The 6,301-nt window shown below is 44.0% G+C and overlaps 1 non-coding gene across 1 annotated transcript; it reads right to left on the bottom strand.

Moving 5' to 3' along the window:
- Positions 1 to 1,626: 1,626 nt before the first annotated feature.
- Positions 1,627 to 1,764, bottom strand: LOC114809398. The gene has a single exon (XR_003757185.1). It is a non-coding gene; the product is annotated as a small nucleolar RNA SNORA7 (small nucleolar RNA).
- Between the last annotated feature and the right edge of the window lie 4,537 nt (positions 1,765 to 6,301).

Genomic DNA, 6,301 nt, shown 5'->3' with positions numbered 1-6,301 from the left:
CCCAGTGCTGGACTGATCGTTGCTAGATATGTTGTTTGGTGTCATTCTCTCTTTTTTACTATCACTTCCTTTTCCCACTATACCCACAACCTTGGTGCCATCCTTGACTCTTCATTGTCTTCCAGATCTCACATTCAAACTACCGCTAAATCTTAATGGTTCTTCTACCCAACGTTTTCCAGAGCCGCCTCTTCCTCTCCATACAGACAGCCACTAACCTGGTCTAATCATGCTCCACCTGCTCCATCTTCAGCCTTATTATCTGCTGCTGCCCAGATCATACTCCTATAACTCTGGCACATGTTTTTCCAATGTAATCTCAAACAAGCAATGATATTTACTGAGGCCTTCCTATGTGCAGAGCACTGTACTAAGCACTCGGAAGAGTACAATATAATAGAATTGGAAGATGTGACCCCCTCCCCTAGGAGAAGACCTAATGATAAGAGCCAAAGGATCTGCATTCTAATCCCAGGTTCCACCACTTGTCTGCTTTGTGATCTTCCGTAAGTCATTAAACTTCTCTATACCTCAGTAACCTCATCTGCAAAATGGGGATTCAATACCTATTCTACCTCCTATTGAGAATGTAGGACCTGATTATTTTTGTATCTACTCCAGTGATAATAATAATAATGATAATGATTATATTTGTAAATTGCTTACAATCTGTCAAGCACTGGTCAAAGGGCTGGGTTAGATAAAGCTAATCAAGTTGATCACAGTCCCTGTCCTTTGTGAGGCTCACAGTCTTATTCCCCATTTTACAAAATGAGGTAACTGAGGCCCAGAGAAGTTAAAGTGACTTGCCCAAGGTCACAAACAGACAAGTGGCAGAGCCAGAATTAAAACCCAGGTCCTTCTGATTCCCAGGCCCAAGCTCTATCCATTAGGCAATGCTGCTTCTCTGCTTAATACAGTATTCATTCATTCATTCAATAGTATTTATTGAGCACTTACTATGTGCAGAGCACTGTACTAAGCGCTTGGAATGAACAAGTCGGCAACAGATAGAGACAGTCCCTGCCGTTTGACAGTACTTAACACATAGTGAACACTTAACAAGTACTACAATTTTAATTATTCCAATTAATAATAATAATAAAATGCAATTACTGTTAAAATGCACTTGTTAAGCACTTACTGTGTGCAAGGCACTGTACTAAGCACTGGGGTGGCTATAACAAATTGGGTTAGACACAGTCCCTATCCCATGTGGCCCATGTGGGACTCGCAATCTCAATCCCCATTTTGCAGATGAGATAACTGAGGCCAGAGAAAGAAGTGACTTGCCCAAGTAACACAGCAGATAAGTAGCAGAGTTGCGATTAGAATCCATGTCCTCTGACTCCCAGGTCCATGTTCTATCCACTCAGCCATGAAGCTTACCATCTAATAGGAGATTGCCTTATGCCGTTGAGTCATCTCTGACCATGGCAAGTCCATGGACACCCTTGTCCCAGAACACCTCACCTCCATCTGTAATCGTTCCAGTACTGTATCCATAGAGTTTTCTTGGTAAAAACAAGGAAGTGGTTTACCATTGCCTTCTTCCATGCAGTAACCTTGAATCTCCACCCTCGACTCTCTCATGTGCCACTGCTGCCCAGCAACAGGTGAATTTTGACTTGTAGCAGATCTCCTTCCACTTGCTAGCAGCTGGCCAAGCTAGGAATGGTATGGGTGTGTCTCTGCTTGACTCTCCCTCCCATAGTGGAGACTGGTAGAGTACTGGAAACTCTCCAGGTGCGACCCTGAGAGGGGGAGTACAGTGAGAAGGTTGGTTTAAAGGAAAAGAGTGTGCATGCTCAGTTGAAGTCCTGGATCATCAACAACAACAATATTAATTGAGCTCTTATTATGTTCAGAGTCCTGCACTCTCGGGTCCCTTCACCTTCTGCAGCTGCCATTCCTAAAACTATTTCCTCCTCTCCAGGTCAAGGGATCCGGACTGTCACTTCAGCACTTACATCCATAATTCACATATACATATTAATTTATATATCTATGGTGTAAATGCTTATTCATCATTCTCTTCCCTTTCTTTAACCAACTGTACCCCTACTTTTCCTCTTCTAACTGTATATAATTTGTGTCTGCCTGTCTCTCCCATTATACTGTAAATTTGTTGGGGGTAGAGGATGTGTCTTTCACCTAGAGCATACTCTCCCAAACACTTGATAGAGTGTTTGTATCCAATCAACACCACTGAGTGAGGAAGGGAGTGGGTGAGCCCATTTTTAGGTCAAAGTCTCAGTGATTTGAAACAATGGTATGGCAGATTTTTTTTTTTTTTGGTTCTTGGGCACTCTCTCTGCTGCAGCATCCACCCTCTGCCTGCCATTTTCCTGTTGCTTCCTGTGGGTTTGCAGCAGCCCAAGAAGGTGCGAGAGAAAGTATTCAGGATATCTCCACCCTATGCTTTCTTTCCTCCCTCCATTTATTCATTCAATCATATTTATAATAGTAATGGTATTTGTTAAGCGCTTACTATGTGTCAGGCATTGTTCTAAGCAGTAGGGTAAATACAAGTTAATCAGGTTGTCCTAAGTGGGACTCATAGTCTCAATCCCCATTTTGCAGATGAGGTAAGTGAGGCACAGAGAAGTTGAGTGACTTGCCCAAGGTTACACAGCAGACAAGTGGCAAAGTTGGGATTAGAACCCCCGACTTCGGACTCCCAAGCCCGTGCTCTTGCCACTAGGCCATGCTGCTCCTATTGTGTACAAAGATTGTACTACATGATTGACTCCCTCCCAGAGTCACAGATATCAGGTGGGTGATAGCACGAAGGGAGGAAAGGATTCTGATGGTGGTCGGGTTTGTATTACCACCTAAACCCATATGAGAAGCAGAATGGCCTGGTGGAAAGATTGTGGGCCTAGGAGTCATTGTGGACATCCTTACCAACTCTGTTATGTTGTATTCTCCTAAGCGGTTAGCAGAGTTCTCTGCACACAGTAAGTGTTCAATAAATGTGATTGATTGATTGGGTCAGAGGATCTGGGTTCTAATCCCACCTCTGCCATTTGCCTACTATGTGACCACGGGCAAGTCACTTTTCTTTTCTGCATCTCAGTAGAATGGGGATTAAATACCTCTTTCTCCCTCCCACTCAGACCATAAACTCCATTTGGGACAGAAACTGTGACCGACTTGATTAACTTATATCCACCCCAGCCCTTAGTAAAGAGTTTGGAACGTAGCTCTTAATGCATGCCACAATTATCATCATCATTATTGTTATCATTAATAATAATAAGCATATAATAAAATAGTGGTGGTAGAAATGATTCTTGCTCATAAGCTTACAGTCTAGAAGAGGTTTAGGGAATAGAGCACAGGCCTGGGAGTCACAACTCCCTCCCTCCTCCAATCTGCCAGACAACCACTCTCCCCGCCTCCCCGTCAAAGCCTTACTGAAGGCAAACCTCCTCCAAGAGTCCTTCGCAGGCTAAGCCCCACTTTTCCTCAGCTCATACTCCTTTCTGCATCACCCAGACTCACTCTTATTGCTCTTCCCCCCTTCTCCCAGCCCACAGCACTTACGTATATAAGCATATATCTATAATTCTATTGATTTATATTGATGCCTGTTTACTTGTACTGATGTCTGTCTCCGCCACCCCCACCCCCCTAGCCAGACTGTGAGCCCGCTGGGAGCAGGGATTGTCTCTCTCTATTGCTGTATTGTATTTTCCAAGCACTTAGTACAATACTCTGCACACAGTAAGCACTCAATAAATATGATTGAATGAGAGGACATGGGTTCTGATTTTGTCTCCACCATGTGTCTGCTATGTGACCTTTGGCAAGTCACTTAATTTCTCTGGGTCTCAGTTATCGCATCTGCAAAATGGGGATTAAGACTGTGAGCCCCATGAGGGACAGGGACTTTATTCAACTTTATCCCTCCCCTCTGCTCCTCCCCCTTCCTCCTTCCCCTCAGCACTGTGCTCATTTGCATATACTATTTATTACCCTATTTATTTTGTTAATGAGGTGTAAATCCCCTTGATTGCATTTATCGTGATAATGTTGTCTTGTTTTTGCTTCGTTCTGTTTTGCTCTGCTGTCTGTCTCCCTGGATTAGACTGTGAGCCCGTCATTGGGCAGGGATTGTCTCTATCTGTTGCCGAACTGTGCATTCCAAGCACTTAGTACAGTACTCTGCACATAGTAAGTGCTCAATAAATACTATTGAATGAATGAATGAACTTGATTAATTTATATTTACCCCAGCACTTAGAACAGAGTTTGGCACATAATTGCTTAACAAGTACCCATAATAATAATAATGCTATTATTATCATTTCCCCCTAGGCTCCACTTCATGTCTGCTACTTCCTTCTTACAGCAGTCAGAGTAGGCGTTGTATGCTACCTGTTAAACTCTTCTCATGGTTGAGGCCTGAATGAGTTAATGTGACCTTTTCAGAGGTGCCTAAATGTCAGCAAAGGAGGACCTAAGGCACTGGGAGGGACTGATTCAGTCATCTTCACTTAGGCAGGTGCACATTCAATGTCAAGAAGTACTTAATTGATGTTAACATTTACATAGCAGCCAGTTTGCCAAGCCCTTTGTCATCCTTAGTTAGCTAACCCTCCCAGTGCTGGTGTTTGCTGTTGTGAGTTAGGCTGATCTGATTAGCTACATTTTAGAGGAAAATATTCAAAAAGGTCAAGCAACTTACTAAGGTTTCCAGGTGAGCTGGAAAAATACATACAGGCAGGATTGACACTCAGAGTTCATGATTAGTTTTCAGTACTCTCTGTCACATGGTGTTTTGAGAACACTTTGTTGAGACAATTTCAAGTCCTGTGACCTGCATTAATCCATCCTGGAGAACACAGCTTTGATGCCTAAAAAATACACAAGATCTAAGTACATCGTGGTCCTCCACTGTTCTCATATGGACTCATGATGAAATCCTTCTACTGGTTTTCACTGAATTTATAGTCTTGTGCATCGATAATACTACAGCTAATTCTTAAAGCCAAATTTGGTAATTTGCAAATTCCAGTATGAATAATTGCTTTAAAACTAGTGTCTGAGACAGCAGAAATGTGAGGCCTGAATAGACCAAAAGGAAAGGAATCACACTCTTACTTTAACTCCATGTCTCCCGTCTTAAAAAAACCCTCCCTTGATCCCACCGCATTATCGCTCCATCTCCCCCCTAGCATTCCTCTCCAAAATCCTTGAGTGAGTTGTCTATATGCGCTGTCTCAAATTCCTCTCCTCGAACCCTTCCAATCTGGCTTCTGTCCCCTTCACGCCACAGAAACCACCTATGATCTCCTTCTTGCCAAATCCTAAAGCCTCTATTCCATCCTAATCCTCCTCGACCTCTCAGCTTTAGCACTGTGGACCACCTCGTTCTCAGTCTCCTTCGTGGGCTCCTCCTCTGCCTCCCACCCCCTAACTGCGGGGGTCCCTCAAGATTCAGTTTGGGGTCTCTTTCTATTCTCCATCTACACCCACTCCCTTGGAGAACTCATTCGGTCCCATGGCTTCACCACAACCTCTATGCGGATGATACCCAAATCTGCATCTCCAGCCCTGAACTCTCTCCTTCTCTTCAGTGTCTCATTTCCTCTTGATTTCAAGACATCTCTACTTGGATGTCCTCCCATCACCTCAAACTTGACATGTCCAAAAGAGCTCCTTATCTTCCCACCCAACCCTGTCCTCTCCCTGACTTTCCTATCACTGTAGACAGCACCACCATCCTTCCCTCTCACAAACCTGTAATCTTGGCATTATCCTTGACTTCTCTCTGTCATTCAAAACACAAATTCAATCCATCACTAAATCCTGTCAGGCCCACCTTCACAACATAACTAGAATCCGCCCTTTCCCCTCCAAACTGCTACCACGTTAATACAATCACTCATCCTATCCTGTCTGGATTACTGCGTCAGCCTCCTTATCGACCTCCCAGCCTCCTGTCTCTCCCCACTCCAGTCTATACTTCATTCTGCTGCCTGGATCATTTTTCTACAAAAATGTTCAGGACACATCACTCTGCTCCTAAAAAACTCCAGTGCTTGTCCATCGACCTCTGCATCAAACAAAAACTCCTCACCATTGACTTTAAAGCACTCCTCCATCTTGGCCCCTGCTACCTCACCTCGTTTCTCTCCTTTTACAACCCAGCCCACACACTTTGCTCCTGATGCTGACCTTTTCACTGTGCCTTGGTCTTGCCTGTCTCGCTGCCAATTCCTTGCTCACATCCTGCCTCTCACCCGGAATGCCCTCCCTCCTTAAATCCGACAAATACTCTACCCCACTTCAA

This window comes from Ornithorhynchus anatinus, chromosome 2 (genome assembly GCF_004115215.2).
Source record: "Ornithorhynchus anatinus isolate Pmale09 chromosome 2, mOrnAna1.pri.v4, whole genome shotgun sequence".
In the NCBI taxonomy this organism is placed as follows: Eukaryota; Metazoa; Chordata; class Mammalia; order Monotremata; family Ornithorhynchidae; genus Ornithorhynchus; species Ornithorhynchus anatinus.
Note: the sequence above shows the minus strand (reverse complement) of the source record. Positions and strands in the feature narration are given on the sequence as shown.